Here is a 21,252-nt window from a genome sequence, read left to right as displayed (position 1 = left end):
GAGGATTTCCAGAAGTGCATGTGGTCTCGTGAACGCGCTTCTATCCGCCTGCCTCGCATCACCACATGAAAGCCATTTGGTGCTCGTTCACACTTCTTTCACGGCCGCGAGGCCGTGCGTGCTTCAAAGGGATCCGCTCACTTCTCCTCCCCCCTCGCCGAGAGCTTCACATTTCAAAGAGCTCTCCCCCGCCTCCTCTCCCCGCCCCACTCTGACTTCACATTCTTTCTTCCTCTTTTCTTCCATTATCCCATTTCCCTTAATCAAACTATGTTCTTCATGTACAGTTTGCAATTCATGTTTACTTGTAGGTTCATCGCTAGAGTTGTGATTACTTAATGTCCACTCAAAATATACATACTGCACAGCAACGACAACAGGGCAAATATGAATGTGATCTACAGAAAACATTTAAAAGTGTACTACACTTCCTTTTACTAGGTGTCACACCAGGGAATGCCACTTCAGCACAGCTTTCCTCTATGGGCTGTAAGCTACAAGTATTCCACGTAGGGTTACTGCATCCTGCATAGCTACTTGCTACAACTAGAAATTAGAGGGCGTGTATCATTATGGTTCTCATTCTTTACTTCTGCCCAATAGTAAATGTTATTCCCTTTGTTTTAACTTGGATTTCTTACTTTAGATGCAAAAATGTGAATTCCACACGCTTTGTTCAGAACTACGTAACCTGTTGCTTTATCGAATTTTTATTGCAGAACTGGTAAGACTGTTAACGGGGAACTAACAACATTGAATTTACCTTACTTGTGTACTTATAGCATGAAATTCCAAAGAATTAAAAGATATGCAGCGGACTTAAAACTAAGCTCTAAAGTTCTAAGTGGCGGGCTATAATTCACAATGTAGCAAACCCAATGTGAGCAGTTCCATGGACGGAAAAGCGCACTGAGTTTATGCGGAGCTCAACTGAGCAAATCCAATGTTATGCTTTCATACGTTATGTTTGTAGAGAAACCTATGAAACCCTCAGATCTAGTGAAAGGGCTCCATCCCAGAGTTTAGTTTATACTTCGACTGGTCGACGCCTGTTTTGCCTAAGTATGGTGTTACACCCTCCGGGCATCTTATAGCACACAGGGTTTCAATCCTTCAGTAGTCCTAGGAGACGGGCCTCTAACAGTAGTAGTGTCCCCAAAACACCCCAGCGATACGCTCCTTTTCAGTTTTTCATAGACTGACCCCTCTCACTTAAAACAGAAAAGCCCCACACTTTTACACTGGGTGTCACTTAGAGCGTACTCTGGGATAGACCCAACTTATTGCTCTGTCACTTAAGAACTCCCCTACTACCATGTTTAAAGGGGGCTGTTCTCTGTCACTTCCTGGTTGAGAGGACAGGGTGGATCCGCCCTCTCCATAACGAAGTAGCCCTACCGGCCCAGATTCAGAGTGCAGAGTGCAGAATATGTCGGTGTTGCAGCATGTTCCCATATTCTTGAGATTGTCACAACATACTGTGTTAGGTTTAGCATGGTGTAATCTATACTGCCTTCGATACATTCCTGTGTGTTCCATGGAGTCACATTTGCCGTCACCTCCTCTCACTGAGTTTAAGGTGGAAATAAGAGCTGCACAATAACCTCCTCACTCTGCTGCATTTTTAGATCTTAAACTCTGATATCAGCATTCTAGGTTCCTCTCTATATAAATTCGAAAAGACAAACAATAACACATTTGTGATTAAAGCCTCTTCTCTCTGTAATACTTAAAACGGCTATCAGTATTCGAAGGATGAATATTTGTAAGAGACCCTGAAGTCCAACTTGATTGTCTCTGTTCAATTTCCTGGGATTGTTTTGGACCCTCACGTCTCAAATTTATATTGTTCTGCTGAATGTTTTTTAAAATGTGTCCTAAATAGTGGGTGAGGCAAACATTGTGATGCCAATTTTGCTTGATCTCTTTATGGTGCTTTATATGTGGATGAAACGTTGCTAGGCTAGGGCTTTAAAGACCCCCCAAACGTGGAAAAGACTGCTGTTTTTTTCTTTGGTTTTGTCCAATCTTGTCCAGACGGTCACGCCTAGTATGTTTACAACTATCTTTTCTCCTAAAACATTAATATGCAGGATTGCTGAGGGGTCTCCCCTGTCAGTCCTCGTGGTTGTTTTTTGTGAAGCCCCTGCAAGAAATGGCCATAAAACAATTGGCTGTTTCAATTGTCTAGAAACACCACAGATTCTGCTTGACCTGTGCGTGCTCCATGACTTGCAAGTGGAACTTCACAGACACCTACATAAAAAAAAAAGCATTTGCAATGCAATAGGTGTCGCATTTGCGAGAGTTTAACCTATTGGCATTGTAAATGACAATGCCTTTTATTTATGTTTTAAAAAATAACACATAAATAAAAGACATTGCCATTTCTTAGTGGAGTAGAGCCCACCCATTACTTACATTTACTTGGCTCCCATGCCACTCTACTTTCCTTGCTTTTATTGGACGGCGCCTCTAGCTTGTGAATCCCTGCGGTGGAGCCTGGAGCAAGCACTGCTTCCTATTTGTGCCTGGGCACCTGCTTAGGTACTTTATTATTTTGTACTGTCGACTCCATCAGAGTGAATCACGCCCGCATTTGATGATGCTTGCCCTAACCTCCCCCGTCACTGCTTGCCACCTCTTACCTCCTGTTGCTTGCCGCACCCACAGATTTCCTCCCAATTACAGCTTTTCTTGCACTGCTTGTTCTATTTTCCCATTAGTGCCCCTTTTCATGATTTCTGGTTTAGGTGAGGTCGGGACATCACACTCTTAACGGCACCATTATTACTCTCCATTTGGTGGTTTTTAGATCTCGTTGAGCCAACGCGCATGCGCTGCTCTGCGAGAGTTTAGTAAGGGGCTTTCAAAAGTGCTCCCAAAGGCTGCATGCGGATGAGGTACAGTGCATGTGCGCGGGTGCGCGCACCATTTGTCAGCCTGCAGCCTTTGGGAGCACTTTCACGGTCGCTTTGATGTTCTCAGTGAGCCGCGTGGCCACTGAGAACATCAAAGCGGCCGCAAAAGTGCTCACCATTTGCCACATCCTCCCTTATCCCACTTCCTGCTTGTTTGTCTTTACCTTGCCCTCCTTAAAGAGCCTACCGTGTGTAATGAAATGACCCATATCTACAAAAATGTCTTAAGTTTCAGCGTGTATTTTTCTATCTATATCTATCGCCCTCACTCTATCTATTTTTGCCCTCACTCTATCTATCTATTGCCCTCACTCTATCTATCTATTGCCCTCACTCTATCTATTGCCCTCACTCTATCTATTGACCTCACTCTATCTATTGCCCTCACTCTATCTATCGCCCTCACTCTATCTATTGCCCTCACTCTTATCTATCTATTGCCCTCACTCTTATCTATCTATTGCCCTCACTCTTATCTATCTATTGCCCTCACTCTTATCTATCTATTGCCCTCACTCTTATCTATCTATTGCCCTCACTCTTATCTATCTATTGCCCTCACTCTATCTATCTATTGCCCTCACTCTATCTATCTATCGCCCTCACTCTATCTATCGCACCACCACAGCATCAATCTGTGCAACCATTCAACAACAACTGTTTCAAATATGTTCTCCCAATGTTTCAAGCTTTATTACACATGTCACAAAAAGATGTTAATGTTTCACTTCTGTTCTTGGATTTTCGTCACAATAAAATACACTGAACAGAATCTTCACAAAAGTTATTTACAAAAGTTTAAGCTATTGCCATTATAAATTACAATAACTTTTATTTAAGTATTAATTATTTAAAAAAATGAAAAGCCTTTGTTAATTGTAATATCAATACATCTAAGTCACGTAAATACACCACATATTGCATTACAAATGCTATAGGTGTTACATTTGCGAAAGTTAAAACTATTGGCATTGTAAATGACAAAGCTATTAATTACGCTATTTACAAAACCAACACATAAATAAAAATATTGTCATTTACAATACCAATAGGTCAAACTTTCCTGATGCGAGACCTATTGCATTGCAAATGCTTGTTGACGCTTTGCGTCGGGAACAGTGTGCGATGCCTTTGGGCTTCAAATCTTGTCATTCTTGTTCGTAGCAGATGTCCGCTGCAGACCTGCATCTCATTAGTATGTGGTGTCTGGGCCAGCACCATAACTCCACGGACTGTGAAGCATGCCAACGTCTGAAACCAAAGTCTTGGCGGGAGCGGTGTATGAAGATTCTCTCCCCACGGCTGTCCCGGTCTGAGTCGTCTCGCCCCTCTGCCTCGTCGTCGACTTCGGGTAACTCTTCTGTCCGGGTACGCCAACGATCGCCCTCTGGGGTCCGGGGCCATCGTTCTCCACTTGGTAAGTCGAGGCGCTTGTCGCCCAGGTCATTGACCTCACCTTCTTCTGGCTCTGGTTCCCGGAACTTTCTGGACTTGCGCTCCTGACTGTCGTTTCACCTCTATCTGCCCTTTCCGGGTGTGGGGGTGACTCTGGACCAAAGGGAAGCCTATGCTACGGCCTTGCAGGCCTCCCTTGAGTCCCGTCCCGTTTCTGGGGCATCCTCGGCACCTCCGCTTATTGTGGGGTCTCCGCAGAGTCGCCGGCGGGTTCACCCCCGGTGCCGATCGAGCCCTTGCTTCCCAGGAACATCGGAGATGTGGTGTTCTTAGTTCTTGGCCCAGCTGGGTCCCCCTAAACGTACCATGTTGGGTCATTGGGGCGCGGCCCTCCTGGGTCCCCCTCTTTGTCCCACGGCGCCATTGCTGCGCTGCATAGCCCCGCGAGGCTCCCTGTGGCGCCGCAGGAGGTTGCCGTGCTCAGAGCCCTGGCTTGAGCACACCCCAGCCTTCCGGGCAGGCGGCTGCCTGTCCGTAGCTGGGGTCGGCGCCGTCCCGGCACCGGAGGTTTACATCCTCGGCTCCGCCCCAGTTCCTTTCTCTGGAATCGGAGCCCGCTCTGGATGTGGCGGAGCCGGGGCGGTGCCGGAAGATCGCCTCGCCGGCCCCATGACTTCTTCTTCTCCTTCTTCTGAGGAGGAGGGGGGGGGGGGGGCCTTGTCATAGTTTTGGTGCTAACTCTATGCCGGAGACTGCCGATTCGGCATCTGACGAGGTACACTCGGCGCCAACACTTGTAGTTTTGACGCCGTGTCTACGCTGTGTTCTGGATTCTTCTATAGAGGCCTCTGGAGAAATTTCAGTGCCGCCCTTCCGCCTGTCGTCGCCGGAGCTGGTCCTGCCAGTGCCCCCTTTGGAATTTGTGGATCCTCCTCAGGAGCTCTCAGATCCGGCAGGCTGTTCGCCTCCCCAGGAGCCCCGTCAGGATCCTCATTCTTCCACGGGGCTTTCTTACGTGGGGCATTGGGCGCAAGTGTCTTGGGAGGGTCAGTCTACAACCCTCCCCCACTGATGAGCTGTTTTCCCCGCTGCGGAGGGCTACTGAAGCTGGTGCAGCTTTTTTGAGAGTGGTCTCTACGGTCACCCGCATTTTAAATATGCAACCCCCCCTCTACCCCCTTGTCGGTGGACCCCTTGTTGGAGGTCCTCCACCGTGGGTCCGGCAATGTGGAGCCGCTTTTGCCTTTTGAGGCATCTCTCTATGATGCCCTCTTGGGTACCTGGATATGATCTGCTTTAGGTGATTCAGTGGCACGCTCAGTTTTGCACCGCCCAGCTCCACATGACCTGGTCGGTCTTTTTGTGCACCCTGATGCGCAGGGGTTTGTGTTACAGACGGCCTTTCCTTCTCTGCCCCCTCTAATGCTTCCTCCCTCTCGGGAGTCCAGGTGGCTTGAATCCTGGGGCAGGAACGTCTTTGCATCCACTAGTGCAGCCCTTCGGTCTTTAAATACCGTGTGTGTTTTGGCTTGGGCTAATTCTGCCCTGTGGGACTCTGCAGTCTTTGCTTACCGCCACCTCCGAGGCTACTCGTGCTGATCTTCACTCCATTCGGGATGGCCGCGACATGGCCGAATTCACAAACTGTTCAGCCTTAGATACTGCGGATTCTTTGGGCCGAGCCATGGAGAGTCCTGTTGCCTTACGGCGTCACGCTTGATTGCGAGACAGTGTCTGCCCTGAAAATATCCGGGAACGTATGGTTGATTTCCCTTTGATGGGGTTTTGCTCTATGATGCTCACGCCGAGTCGGCGGTACACTGGCTGGCGGGCTTTCGTCCTCCCAATTAGGTCTTTTAGGCCTGTCTTCTTTGGTACTCTTTTCATTTTCGCATCCATTAGATGCGCTGTGTGTTTAACATAGGCCGTGAGCCTTTAGAGGCGGTCTGTGTTTAACATGAGCAGTAAGCTTTTACTAGCATCTCTTGGATGCATTTTGCTTTCAGTTGCATGTTGGCCTTCAGTGGCCATATGTCACAGGTTTCTGTTTCCTCTGCTTGTGGCTTTCAGCCGGTAGTCCAGCTGGGTAACGCACTTACGACCCGGGACTCTGTTCATGGGTTCGGTTAGTTGCTGCATTCTTTTTCACCTGGCTTTTGCCCTAAGAGGTGTCCCCCGTTGTCCGGGGTATACATACTCCATGTAGGGTACTTGTACGCTATTATATAGCCTGGCTCATCTCACCTGGAAATTGTGGGCCCCATACGCCGATTGCATGTCTGTTGTACGGTGTTCTATGTTTTTCCTTGGTGCCCGTAGGCTTTCGTCATGTTTATGTAACTCTTTTGGAGTTTTCATGGTCTCCTCTTTGTAAACGGCTCCTACCTCCTTTTCAATGAGCTGGGCATGGTCTGGCATATACATTATGTCTACGTGCCGGTTGCCTTGGTTTCCTTTTCCTACGTTGCCACCTCTTGTCAGCGTTGCGAAGTCTGGATCAATATCTTCATGTGTGGGGGAGCCCTTTTTAGGTGCAAGTTGCCATAGAGTCCTCATTGCTTCTGCTTCCTGTGTTTTTTCCAATTGTCATATGCTCCCCTTTTTTGTGTTCGACACTATCCGTGTCTCTGGGAGTGTTGGTCCTGGATTGAACACTCTTTTCACCATTCGTTGATTTGGCGTCTTTGGGCCTTTCCCTTCGGAGTGGCTTGCTCTTGTTAGAACTACACCTGTGGGGCGGTTCTTCTGATGGCATTGGTCATCACTTATTGTCAACGCTTCTATATGGAGGTTGTTCCTCCTTCTGGCTTCCTGCTGCCCGGTCGAGCGCTCTTCTGTTCCTGTGTAAGCCACTTAAGGTCCCTGATGCCGTTTGCCGGCGGCGTATTCTACCTGCTTCAGCGGGTTAGGGGTTGATGCTGGTGCTCCTCCTTACCCTTTGGGGTTGGGTGTGCGCTTGGCGTGCGTCTTGTCCTGCTGGCTAGCTCCAATGCATTGCTCAGGTCTGGCTTGCCTTTGGGCTCTTACCTCCGGCACTTTCGACCTCCTTTTATAACTGGTTTGTTTGGTGCTGGTTGCATCTCTTCAAGTTCATTTCCAAGCTTGGGTTAATGCATTTTTCGTGCGCCATTTAGCGGAGAGTGATATTCTCTCTCTCTCATACTCTCACACTCTCTCTCTCTGATATATCATACAGTTCTCCCTGCCATTTTTATACTGGTACGGTGTGGCGCCATTCTTGCAAGATGTGTGAAATCGAGGTCATGCTTGGAGTTTGGATAATAGATATTAGTACTTTGGCATGTTTTGCACTATTTGCACTTATTTATTTTTGTAAATTGACCATTGATTTAGCTGATTATTAATATTGAGACAAATGATCCCTGGGAGAACATAACATGAATTTTATTTCTGAGTTGCCAATTGAACATGTTTCTCCCCTATTATCTATTTTGTACTGTACATTAGGCATTTCGCACTTTATGATACATGCTGCTTAACCCCACTTTGATAAATTAGTTTTTATCAACTTATTCGCTTGTAAACTGTTTTAAATTGCATTTTATTTGTATGTACTTTTATGGATGTTGTTAATCCGAATAAAGATCATTTGACTTGACTTGACTTGACATCTTCTATCCTATGGCTTCTGCTCTTCGAGCTGCTGGGGTTGCTGTTGGGCTGTTCTGCCACAGTTTTTCCCCTTTATCCATCGCTCTGTTGCCGGATCACCTGCCTGGTGCTTTCTGTTGTCCTGTCGCAGACCCACCTCCCTTTTGGATTTTGGCTGTGGTATCTATTCTAAGTTAAGGAATCTGCAGCTAGATGTGTCTATCAGAAGTATGAGTTACTTACCTTCGGTAATGATGTATCTGGTAGAAACATTGTCTAGCCGCAGATTCCTTAACGCCCACCAAGCCTCCCCGTTCTGCGAGGATCTTGTCTAGTGCTGTTCTCCGCTGGCCTCTTCAGTTACCATTGGGTTATATCTTGAGAGGGTTCAGATTGTTGCGCTCCCCTGGGTGCTTTTATATACAGTTAACCTCTGCTCAAGGGCTTATTTTCTGTTATATGGTGCCTTTCATTTTGGGGAGATTAGTTTCCTCTCCAGTCCCCTTCCCTTGAGTCTGCTCTTCTGCCTCGGGGTCCTGGTCTCCTCGTGGTTATCCTCTTTGAGGGTCGGTTGTGCTGTTTCCTACCTCTGTTTTTAGAGGGGAAAGGACGTTCTTCTCTTTCTTTCCTGCAGTGGACTGTTGTTCTTTCTGTATTTCGTTAGTGGACGGCACAGTTCCACATGGCACTATCAGTCTATTTCTGTCTGTGGGGATGTTCTTCCCTTGTTGAACTCGGGAAGGGGCCTCCGCTTGGCTTGCGGGGCTCTTTCTCATGGCCTCCACTTATTGTGAGGGGTGTCTATTCTGTCTTTAGTATGGTGTCTTCCACCATCCCACTTCTTTATTCACTGAATTTTTATTTATCGCACACAGTTCCCATACGTTCACAGTTTTTGGACTGTGGCTTCGCATTGTGCCGCGGAAAGGTTTCTCCGAAGAAAACTGACGTCAGTGCGCCGGCAGGACTTGTATGACATCGCTGACACCACGTACGAGGACGACATCAGAGCAGGGTCGTGTGGCGCCGTCCCCCGGCGCGCTGAGGTGCCCCTGCAAAAAATTTCCGGATCCAGTCTCACGCCTGGTGATATTTGAAGTTAAGGAATCTGCGGCTAGGTAACGTCTCCACCAGATACATTGTTAAAGAAGGTAAGTAACTCGTACGTCTGCCCTAAGATTACTTCAGATCACAACCCTATTCTGCTGTTTATCCAATTGCTAACGGCTACTAAGTCAAGGCGCTCTTTTTCTTTTCCACGTTACCTGCTGGCGGATGAGGACTATATTTTACATATGGGGAAATTGTTGGTGGAATTTTTACATTTTAATGTTAATACTGCTTCACCCCATATGGTCTAGGATTCCATGAAGGCATTTATAAGGTGTATTTCACAGCAATTTATACTGGTAAAAAATAAAACTAGGGAGGCTTTCTTTTAAATCAGCTTGTATAGCATTAACTAATGTAGAGCTTTCTCACGCGCTGGCTAATAGGCGACAAGATGGAGATCATTCCCAGGCTTACTTCAAATTAACAGAAGCAAGAGAGTCAATCTTCAGGGAAAGAGCGTCTGTTGCCTATAATAAATGTTGCTCGGCGCAATATGAATATAGTGAACAGGTTGGCAGGGTATTAATTAGCTTATAAAATAGCTGATAATAAGGCTAAGAAATGAATCACCTCAATTAAAGGTGCAGATAATGTTCTCTACACTGAAACTCACATGACACTTGAACAATTTGCATCTTTTCATGAGGATCTTTACGCCCCATCAAACCCAATAGTAATAGATGAGGTTTTTAACTATTTAGCTAATGCACGACTCCTTTCACTATTGGCTGAAGATGCTACTCGGCTTGATTTAGAGATATCGTCAGAAGATATTTGGATGGCCCTGTCCTCACTGCCTTCGGGTAAAGCTTCGGGGGAAGATCAGATACCTGTTGAATTCTACAAAAAAATTCAAAACATTATAACCCCACTCTTTATTAAGGTTATTATAGAAATAGGCGAGTTGGGTATTGTACCATCTTCGTGGGATATTACTAATATCGTTTTTTTCTTAAAGAAGAAAAAGCCTCCAGAAGATTGTGGATCTTCTCGTCCGATATCGCTTTTTAATGCTGATGCAAAATTATATGCGAAAATTTTGGGTAATCGTCTTGCCCCTTTGATGCCTAAATTGGTTTCTAAATTGTTGCAAGGGTGGGTCTGCACACCAAGTGTATTCAGAGTAATCAATGGTTTATTGAGCTGTAAACATCACTTATGTGCTTTGCGTGCATACATGTAATGGGGGTTGCGTTTCTAGCCAACAGCACGGCTTCATAGTTGGTCGAGACACGTCGACCCATATCAACACTGCAATAATGGCATTTGATCTCTAGCTAGAGAAACTGGTGTCAATTTAGGCATGATATTATTGGACGCGGAGAAAACCTTCGACCGGGTGGCATGGGACTGTCTCTGGTCGACTCTTATTTCATTTGGAATTTCTGGCTGGTTTTTGGAGTGGGCAAATGCGCTTTATCGCTTACCACAGGCCAAATTAAGCTATGCTGGCTCACAGTCTAGGTCTTTTTGTGTAAACAGGGGTACCCGCCAGTGATGCCCCCTCTCCATTACTGTTTACTTTATTTCTTGAACCTTTTATCAGGGTCTTGCTGGCGAATCAATATATTTTACCGCTATCTCCAGGACCTAATGAATTAAAAGTCAATGCTTATGCAGATTACATCGCCATTTTTACTACGGACCCGGGCCAGTCTTTGAGCTAATTATTCAAGAAGCCGGAAAATGTGGTTCTTTCTCTGGATACAAACTGAACACGAACAAAACCCAGGTGTTAATGAATTTTATACTGGATAGTCCTATTATGGCAACATGTCTAGAAGCCACTTATTTAGCTGTTTGTATTACTGTTTGTATTACTCCCCAGATCAAAACTATAATTAAACAAAATTATCATGTATTATTTGGTGATGTCATTAAAAAATTCAGGAACTGGCATAAACTACCTATCAGTATAGTAGGTAGATGTAATATTGTAAAGATGACAATTTTTCCATAGTTTCTATACGTTCGAGGCATGTGGGCTGCTAAATTCATATCTTAGCATTAGATCGCCGCCTAGTGTTGGGTCCGGATGATCGCACATTGTTGTCCTGGAAGAGTCTTCGAAGTATCCTGAGATAGGTGGCTCCTCCCCTGGACTACAGTGCGCATGGGCATCGGCTCCATCCCAGATTGTTTTTTTCCGCCATTGGGTTCGGATGTGGTCTCGACGTCTCTCTGTCGAAACCGAGAAAAAACTAACTTTTAGCGGCCAAAAGGCCTCGCTTTTTGCGTCGGTATTGTCTGCGCACGGTCTCGAGTCTTCCGTCTCTTGGAGCCGGAATAAGCGGAGTCTTGTTTCGCTTTTCGAACTTTGAGGCCTTCTCATCGCGACTCGACTGCAAAACTTTTCAGACATGGAGCGGAGCCCGTTTAAATACTGCCCGCTTTGTGGGTCCAAGTACCCACACATCGATCTACACCCCGTTTGTAACAAATGCCTTTCGCCTGACCACGACGACGGCAAGTGCAAGGCCTGTGCACAGTTCCGCTCTAAGAAGACTCTCAAGCTTCGGCGCGCGGTGCGCATGGAAGCTAGACAAGCGGCCCCGGATCCGGAAAACATCTTCGGCGACCAAGATGAAGAAGACCAGGGTCATCATCTTCAGATCTCCCCACCCGAGACGGAGGTCGAGGCGGATCCGGTAGACGACGACTGAGTCGTGGGTCAAGGCCTTGAATACGTCGACGAGGTAGGAGACGACGAAGAGATTTATGGGGCCGCGGCAGATAGCTCAGGGGACGAGCTCTGCCCCGAAGGTTTCGAGGATACCGACCGGGTCACGGGATCGCCTGTAGGCCTTACCCACGACCCCATGCCGCAAGCCACAGCCCCGCCTTCTGGCCCGGCCACGGACTTACTTGCTGAGCAGACTGTATCGAAACCGAAACCGAAAGCATCGGGATCGACTCCATCTAAAATGGCCGACCCGAAAACGAAACCGAAACTTAAGGACTCGAGCGTCCCTAAGATGGCTGCCGTGCCAGCGAAAACGACTGTACCCGCTAATCCATCGACTCCGTCGACCTCCGGTCCGCAGAAGTCGAAGAAGTCCGTCGATTCCGCTGCTGCTCATTCGAAATAGACGCCTGAGGAGGGGTCCTCTAAAAAAGATGGTCGGCACGGATCAACATCGGCGCCGCCGTCCAAGCCCGCAAAGGCCGGCTCCACGGAGTCGACGCAGGCGCACGGATCGAAGACTGGCACGTCTGCGCACCGGTCCCAGGACTCGGGGTCGGTGACAGCGGGTTCCGCGTCGAAAGCCCACAAGGCCCACAAAGACGTCGGATCCGAAGGAAAGGTCAAAACATCCTCGTCGGCTCCAAAACCAACTGAGAGTGAGGCGTCCCTCGTCGCCGCATCACTACAGCGAATTAGGGAGAAGGCCTCTGCTCCGTCGGCTCCAATTTCGTCGCCGAAGGCACAAACGGACAATCCAGCGAAGCCTTCTGGCAAACTTCTCTTTGTTTTGCCGCCAAAGGAGGCGCCGAAAGCCTTTTCCACCAAATCGGCACCGAAGAAGACGGTTTCTTCAACGGCTGGCCCACTTCCACGTCGGGTACTCGAATCAGAGGATGATTCAGAGCAGTTCATCGACGCAGACACCGGCAAATTGACCCTCTATAAGAGGAAAATAACTTCAGAGTCAGTGGACTCATGTCATCCCACTGAAAAAGAAAAGGGTGCCCCTTGATGCTTCAGGCCTCACAGAACCAATCCTGCCTCCTCCAAGACGGAGCCCTACTCCCTCACCAGAACACTCTGCGGGTGAGGGGTATGATGAGGATGAGCAATACAATTTCCCTATCAATGAACCAGATGCACAACAGGATTCATTTGATGACACTGGTGACCAGGGCACCCAAAATGTGGGGCAGGACCCGCAGCTTTTTAATGCACGTGCATCCCCAACTGAGGATTCAGCAGGTTTTCATGCGCTACTTGAGAGGGCAGCGGCCAATCATGATGTGGACATGCATGCTGACCCGATAGAAGAAGACTTCCTTTTCGACACATTCTCAGTCTCTGAAAGGACAGTAAAAACGCTGCCTATGCTTAAGGGAGTCCTCAAGCATGCAGGGGATATCTTTAAGGAGCCTACCAGGGCACGAGTGGTCAATCCACGCATTGAAAAAAAGTACAGACCTGCACCTGCGGACCCCGCATACATTCGGGGACAGTTGCCACTGGACTCTCTTGTGGTCGCCAATGCCAGGAAACGTGCCAACTCCCAGACAACGGGTGAAGCTCCTCCCCCGGATAAGGAGTCCAAAGTGCTAGAGGCTGGGGGCAAAAGAGTAGCTGCGCAGGCCGCAAACTTTTGGCGCATTGCCAATACACAAGCACTCTTAGCGCGTTACGATAGGGCGCATTACGACACCCTAGAACAGATTATACAACACCTGCCTCCACAGTTCCAAGAAGGCACCAAACTGCTTATTGAAGAGGGGAAGCTAATCTCAAACGCAGCCATCAAGTGTGCACTTGACGCCGCGGACACAGCTGCTAGAGCTATCAACACTAGCGTTATGCTGAGACGACAGGCGTGGCTCCGCATCTCGGGGTTTAAACCAGATATTCAGACAACCATTCTTAATCAGCCAGTCAATCCTGATAGTCTGTTTGGTCCAGATGTTGACACCACCCTAGAAAAAATAAAAAAAGACACAGAAACTGCTAAGTCCATGGGGGCCCTCCAGTCGCAACAGTTTCGTGGCAACAATTTTCGTCGCTCAGGTGCACGTGGAGTCACCAGAGGACAAATGGGTCAACAATCTCAGTTCTCAAAAGGTGGAGCACAATCCTCGTTCCAAAAGCAGAACAAGGGAGGTTACAGAAATAACAGCAACAAAGGTCGCGGCAGAGGAAACAACAGCTCCCGCTCCTCTACCCCAAGCAAACAGTGACTCTCCGTCACTGCCCCCCGACCACTTAACACCTGTCGGGGGGAGACTGCAGCAGTTCCTGCCCGTCTGGAGAAACATCACCACAGACAGGTGGGTGCGACAACTAGTCCAGTATGGTTATTGCCTAGAGTTGAAATCCACTCCACCCAACATCCCGCCTAGGCAAAGGCCTATGTCCGCAGAGCACTTGCTCTTATTGCAGCAGGAAGTAGTGGTGATGCTGCAAAAAGGAGCAATCGAGCTCGTGCCGGTGGGAGAGGAAGGCACAGGGGTGTATTCCCTGTACTTCCTTATTCCAAAGAAGGACGGATCTCTCAGACCCATTCTAGATCTACGCCCCCTCAACCTGTACATACTGTCAGAACATTTCCACATGCTTACACTGCAGCAGATTCTTCCCTTGCTAAACCAAGGGGACTTCTTAGCAACCTTAGATCTCAAGGATGCTTATTTCCACATTCCACTACACCCGTCCCACAGGAAATACCTCAGGTTCACTATTCAAGGCAAGCATTACCAGTTCAAGGTCTTACCCTTTGGAGTCACCACAGCCCCAAGGGTGTTTACCAAGTGTCTGGCGACAGTAGCAGCGCACCTCAGGAGGCAGAACATCCATGTCTACCCCTACCTCGACGACTGGCTCGTGCAAGCCAAGTCGGAACGACAGTGCGCCGCGGACATGTCGACTACAATTCACCTTCTTCACGATCTGGGTTTCTCGCTGAACTACCCAAAGTCGCATCTACAACCAGCACATGTCCGGCAGTTCCTAGGTGCGACGATCAACACCCTGACGGCCATGGCTCAGCCAAACCAGGTCAGGATAGACAGCATGCAGTCTCTGATCCAAAAGTTCAGACCACAACACTCGCTTCCGGCAAGAGTATTCATGCAGTTGATAGGCATGATGGCCTCCTGCATCTTCATAGTCCCTCACGCACGGTTACATATGCGCCGGCTCCAGGAGTGCTTAGCGAATCAGTGGACACAGGCTCAGGGGCAATTGACAGACCTAGTGTTGGTTACCAGTCGGGCATACGACTCTCTGCATTGGTGGACTCCACACAACCTTTGCAAGGGCCGACTGTTCCAAGAGCCTGTGCCGCAGATTATCCTGACAACGGACGCATCTCTCCAGGGATGGGGAGCTCATCTGCTCACTTACACAGTGCAGGGACTATGGACGACGCAGCAGCAAAAGATGCACATCAACTATCTAGAACTGATGGCAATCTTCATGGCGATCAAGTCCTTCATTGTACATCTGTGCAACAAGGTAGTGTTAGTCCGGACGGACAACATGACTGCGATGTACTACATTCAAAAGCAGGGAGGCACCCACTCGCCACAGCTGTCTCATCTGGCTCAGAGCATGTGGAAGTGGGCCATTCAGAGGAACATTTTCCTCATGGCAGAACACCTCCCAGGGAAGGACAACCAGATGGCGGATCTGCTCAGCAGGTACAGCCATCAAATGCACGAGTGGGAGATACACCCATCTGTCCTCCACCCGTACTTCCAGCAGTGGAGTCATCCGGAGATAGACCTGTTTGCCACAAAAGAAAACGCAAAATGCCAACACTTTGCCGCCAGGTTCCCTCACCCACAGTCGCAGGGGAATGCGATATGGATGAACTGGTCAGGCAAATTTGCGTACGCTTTTCCGCCAGCCCCTCTGATACCGCTGGTCGCAAGAAAGCTAAGGCAACACGCGATGACTCTCATCCTAGTTGCTTCAACGTGGGCGCGCCAGGCTTGGTACACCACGTTCCTCGAACTCTCAGTGGTGCCGCATCAAAGACTGCGCCTCACGCCCAGTCTTTTGACGCAGAACCATGGAGAAATTCAGCATCCAGATCCGCAACAGCTCAACCTGGCGATCTGGCTCCTGAAGTCCTAGAGTTTGGATACCTTAACCTACCTCCAGAATGCATGAACATCATCAAGGAGGCAAGGAAGCCAACTACCAGAGCATGCTATGCTGCGAAATGGAAGCGTTTTGTCATTTACTGTACAGCCAACGACATCAACCCGCTAGATGCATCTATCCCCAACATCATTTGCTATCTGTTGCATCTTTACAAGTGCAATCTAGCGTACACTTCCATTCGGATACATCTATCCGCCATAGCGGCTTATCTTCAAAACAGGCAGCATCTCTCTGTCTTCAGAGTGCCCGCCATTAAAGCCTTCCTTGAAGGTCTGAAACGAGTCATTCCCCCAAGAACACCGCCAGCTCCGGTGTGGAACCTCAATGTCGTTCTCACCAGACTGATGGGACCGCCATTTGAGCCACTGCACTCGTGTGAACTCCAGTTCCTTACGTGGAAAGTAGCTTTCCTGGTGGCTATTACGTCTCTGAGGCGTGTCAGTGAGCTGCAAGCGCTCACAATCCAAGAGCCATTCATTCAAATTCATCCAAATAGGGTAGTGCTACGCACTAACCCCAAATTCCTTCCGAAGGTGGTGTCACAGTTTCATCTCAACCAAACTATTGACTTGCCAGCATTCTTTCAAAACCCGCAGACGGTGGCAGAAAGAATGCTCCATACCTTAGATGTACGGAGGGCGTTGATGTACTACATAGACAGAACACAACCCTTTAGAAAGACAAAACAACTTTTTGTTGCCTTCGCACCACAACACAAAGGCAACCCTATTTCCAAAGCAGGGATAGCCAGATGGATTGTTAAGTGCATCCAGATATGTTATCAAAAGGCCAAGCGCACTTTAACAATACCCCCAAGGGCGCACTCCACACGCAAACTGGGGGCATCCATGGCTTTCCTAGGGAACATTCCTTTAGAGGATATTTGCAGAGCAGCCACGTGGGTTACACCACACACCTTTACAAAACACTACTGTGTTGATGTGCATTCCAAGCAGCAAGCTGCTGTAGGACAGGCTGTTCTCAAAACACTTTTTCAGGTTTCTGCAGCTGGCACGGGCAACCGCCGCTGATGGAGGGACTGCTATATATTCTATGCTAAGATATGAATTTAGCAGCCCACATGCCTCGAACTGAATATGCTACTTACCAGTATGCATCTGTTCTTGGCATGTAGGGCTGCTAACATTCATATCGCCCGCCCTCCTCCCCGGTGCCTGTCGCAGCTGCAGATATACTATTGTATTTATTCATTAGCATGGACATCCTTTACACTTTTCACTCCATCTCCTGCCACAATGGCGAAAAACAATCTGGGGATGGAGCCGATGCCCATGCACACTGTAGTCCAGGGGAGGAGCCACCTATCTCCGGATACTTCGAAGACTCTTCCAGGACAACAATGTGCGATCATCCGGACCCAACACTAGGCGGCGATCTAATGCTAAGATATGAATGTTAGCAGCCCTACATGCCAAGAACAGATGCATACTGGTAAGTAGCATATTCATTATTTAGGTCTATTCCTTTGAGAGTTTCTAATTTATTTTTTAAGAAACTTGATGGGGCAGTGAGTAGTTTTATATGAGGGTACAAACGTGCTCGCCATGCAATTAGTTTTCAAAAGTATCCATTCAATCAAGGAGGCCTTTCACTTACTGATTTTAAATGTTATTATTGGCCCTCTTTCACGAGTAGATTACGTAGCCTTCTTTCCAACAGGGAAGGTGCTTTTTAAGACTCTTAGGGGGTTTGTTACTATTTGCGAGAAATTGCTACTGGGTATTTTCTATTGATTTACTTTACCAAGTTACCAATGTGGGATAATCCACTTCTTCCAGACATTTTTCACGACGGGATAGCGAGACAGTGGGCTAGTTTTGGGGTGGATATATTGGAAGATCTTTATGACTGATGATTTTCGTACTTTTCAAAGATTGCAGGATACTTTTCCGATTCCACGCCAACATTTTTATAAATCCCTGCAAATTGGAGATTATTTTCTGAGATCACAGTGTCTTAAATTGGAAGAAACTCAACAATTACGGATATTTTTACATGAACCTTCTCAGAAGAAGACAATATGTGCTGCATATCGGCTTTTTAGCCAGGATAGACTTGATTCTTGTCTACACCTAGCTTCAAAATGGAGTTCAATTCTTGCAAAGGAAGGAACTCCTATAATGTTGGATACACACTCTCAATACTAAGGTGCTGTCTAGTCTATTAATTTGAGACTACAGCAATTTAGTATGCATGTTGTTACTATACGCCCGATAAGATAGCTAAGCGGGGGCAAACAAGAATTCATCATTCAAGTAACAGGGTGAATTGCCCTAAATGTCGAGAGTATGGGACTAATATTGTTCATATGTTTGCCACATGCCCACAGCTAATGGCTTTGTGGCACAAGGTTATATTGGTCACCAAAAACCGTCTCAAATTAGATATGACCCTCTCCAATGAAGAGATTATGTTCGGTTATAAGAGGGATGCTAATCAGGCACGTTGTGCATTAATGTCTATAATTATAGTTACTGCTAGACAAGCTGTATCTAGAGCTTGGGTCTTTCAAGATCTTGTAATTCAGTAGAATGGTGGGTTATTGTTATGGAGCTTTTTGAGCGGGAGAAGGCCTTGGCTAAGCCTAGTGGCTTAAAGTCGATGTAGAGATTTAATGCTGTTTGGCACGGTATGAGTGAAGATTGATTCTGAAACCTTTGTGGCACCTCAGGTTGTAATATTTTTTTTTCCTGTTTTTGCTTTATTCCCCTGGTAACTAAAATGTATGTTTATTGAAAACATATGTTGATATTTCTTTTGGTAGTTTTTGCCTCCCCTACAAAATAAAAAATATCTTTAAAATTGTACTAGCTAACAGATAACGGTTTTACTTACCTGTTTACAGGAAATGTCGTATCCAAGTATACTACACTGTGTAAGAAAAGTAATCTCAAAAGTAACTTACCTATAACTGTACTAAAAGTCCCATGTAAAGTATATGTGCTGTTTTCTGAAAAGCATTGCATTATCTGTAAATCTACTGTAATCAAATCAAAGTACATTTGCAATTCAAACTATTTACAAACTGCATTACTAGAGTAAAGCATTTATTGCTTACCTGTGCAAGGCTTGCTTGGTTCTAGAAAATAAAATAACTAAAAGAATATTTTTATACAAAAACAATTGGTCTGAAGTTGTCTTTGAGTGTCTGAAATCATTTGCTGATTGAGCGTGTACAGCAAAAGCTTAACACTGTCCTCTGGTAAAGCCTTACTGCTTGACCACACTAACCCAAATAGGGAGTAAGGTACTATCTAACTTTACCTCTGCCTACCTTTGGGGTTCCACTGGACTCTGTGCACACTATACTTCACTTTGGTATAATATATACAGAGCCAGCTTCCTACATACAGCCACTGACATATCCTATCTGTGAGAAAGTGCCATCTTTCTTGCCTTGGTATGCCCCCACTTTTTTTTTTAACTGCTGATGTACTTTGAGTGTGCCCCGGGTCCCTGCCAATCAGGTTCCCAGGATCTGTGTTCCTTCCCTACAAAGAAAAGCTATGCTGAAACAACATACCCAATTTGCATCTCTGGCCCCTGTCAGCCCCTAGTAAATGGTACCCTAGGTACCCAGGGCATGGTGACCAGAGATGACCCCTGAGGGCTGCAGCACTTATTGTGCCACCCTCAGGGGCCCTGTACCCTGGCTCCCACACACTGCCTTTGCAGGCTGAGTGCCTAAGTACAGAACTAAAGCAAGAGTCGACATGGAACACATCCCTGTGTGCCATGCCCACAGAACCCACTGCCCTGGCATACTTCCGTCACCCCTCTAGCTGGGTGCCCTATGCCAGAGGTGAGGGCCCAGGTGTGTGAGCCCTGTGCCCCTACAGTATCCAGGGCCATTCCTGGGCACTGTAAGTGCAGTGTTGCCATTTAAGAGTATATGGTGCTGGGAGGTTGTCATTCACGAACTCCACAGCACCATAATGGCTTCACTGAAGACTGACAAGTTTGGTACCAAACGTCTCAGCACATTAAACCAGCACTGATGCCAGTGTGGGATTTAATGTAACATGCACGAGAGGGCGTCTTAGAGATGCCCTCCAAAAACCCGAACCTACAATCCATGTCTGGGCTGAGTGGCTGCAGGGGCTGCCACCCAGCAGACATGTTGCTGGACTCCTGGGTGGAGAGCCCCCCGCTCTCCTGGGTCTGCAACAAAGCACATCCTGGGCGAGGTGCTAGGTCTCCTCCCCCAGGATGGACAGGGGGAAGCTTCAAAGGCATACCGCCTCTGAGAGCTTCCCCAGACCATTTGCTGTACCCAGCAACCAGCCCCCCACCAGTCCTACCCCCACTCTGGCGGGAAGACTGGCGGGAAAAACCACGTCAAGAAGAGGGGTAAAGTAAAGTCCACATTTGTAAAGCGCACAATCACACGTAAGGGTCTCTAGGCGCTGGGGGCCGTCGGGAAGATTAAGCGATCTATTGTGTGCTAACCTGTGCCAACTCCACCCCTCAGGTGGAGGAGGCGAGGTGAAGCACGACCCCGGGCTCCGGCCATCTTGTAGATGGGGAGTCCTGCCCAATCCCAGCTAGGCTCCTGCCCCCCTCCCACAGGGGAGAAGCAGGCTAGGGGGTGTACTCATCCCAGGACAGGGACCCATTGGTCCCTGCCCTTGCCCTACCTGTAACGCCCCTAAATTTAGTATTTAGGGGCTCCCTGAACCTTCCTTCCTCAGATCCCGATATCAAAAAAGAAGAAAGGAGATCAAGAAGAAGACGACCTGCCAGCTGCTAACAGGACAACACAAACTGACTTGGCCCCAGCCCTACCGGCCTGTTGATCCTGGAACCTGCTCCGGCCTAAACCCGGCGACCTCCGCGGACAGCAACCTTAGGACACCCAGAGGACCTGCCTGCCTTGACCCTCTCGACGATTGGGACTCACATCAGCAGAGGCTCTGCTGTAACAACCCACCTGGTGCCCACCAGGAAGCTCCGGAACAGCCCACTCTGCACCAGCCGCGGCCGGGCCAAGCTGAACCAAGACGATGAGGACGTCCCCCCGGCGACTGGGACCCGAAGTCCAGTGCCCAAAGACCCTCCTCGACGAACCAGCCGACGCCTGCAGACTCAGAACCAGGGGCCACCCCAACCGCGACCAGCTTGAGGGTAAGCTTTTCCAACACCCAAAGACACGCCTGCACCCGGCGCCCTACAGCCCCCTGTGCTCCGACATCCCAACTTACCTCTCGAAGTGCTGGTCGCCCCTGGAGAGTCACCGCCCCGAGCCTGCGGCCTTTGTTCCTTTTTCAAGATCCTCATTGAATAACATTGAGCGCCCGACGGCTCAAAAGCACCCTGCACCCAGCCGCCCGAGTGCCGCTGGCTGTGACC

At 48.1% G+C, this 21,252-nt stretch overlaps 1 protein-coding gene across 12 annotated transcripts in view; it reads left to right on the top strand.

Annotated features, from left to right (window-relative positions):
* Positions 1-21,252, top strand: part of RC3H1 (ring finger and CCCH-type domains 1) — an 885,277-nt gene that overhangs the window by 292,021 nt on the left and 572,004 nt on the right. The window lies entirely within an intron of this gene.

The sequence above is a fragment of the Lissotriton helveticus genome, chromosome 1_1, assembly GCF_964261635.1.
Source record: "Lissotriton helveticus chromosome 1_1, aLisHel1.1, whole genome shotgun sequence".
NCBI lineage: Eukaryota > Metazoa > Chordata > Amphibia > Caudata > Salamandridae > Lissotriton > Lissotriton helveticus.
Note: the sequence above shows the minus strand (reverse complement) of the source record. Positions and strands in the feature narration are given on the sequence as shown.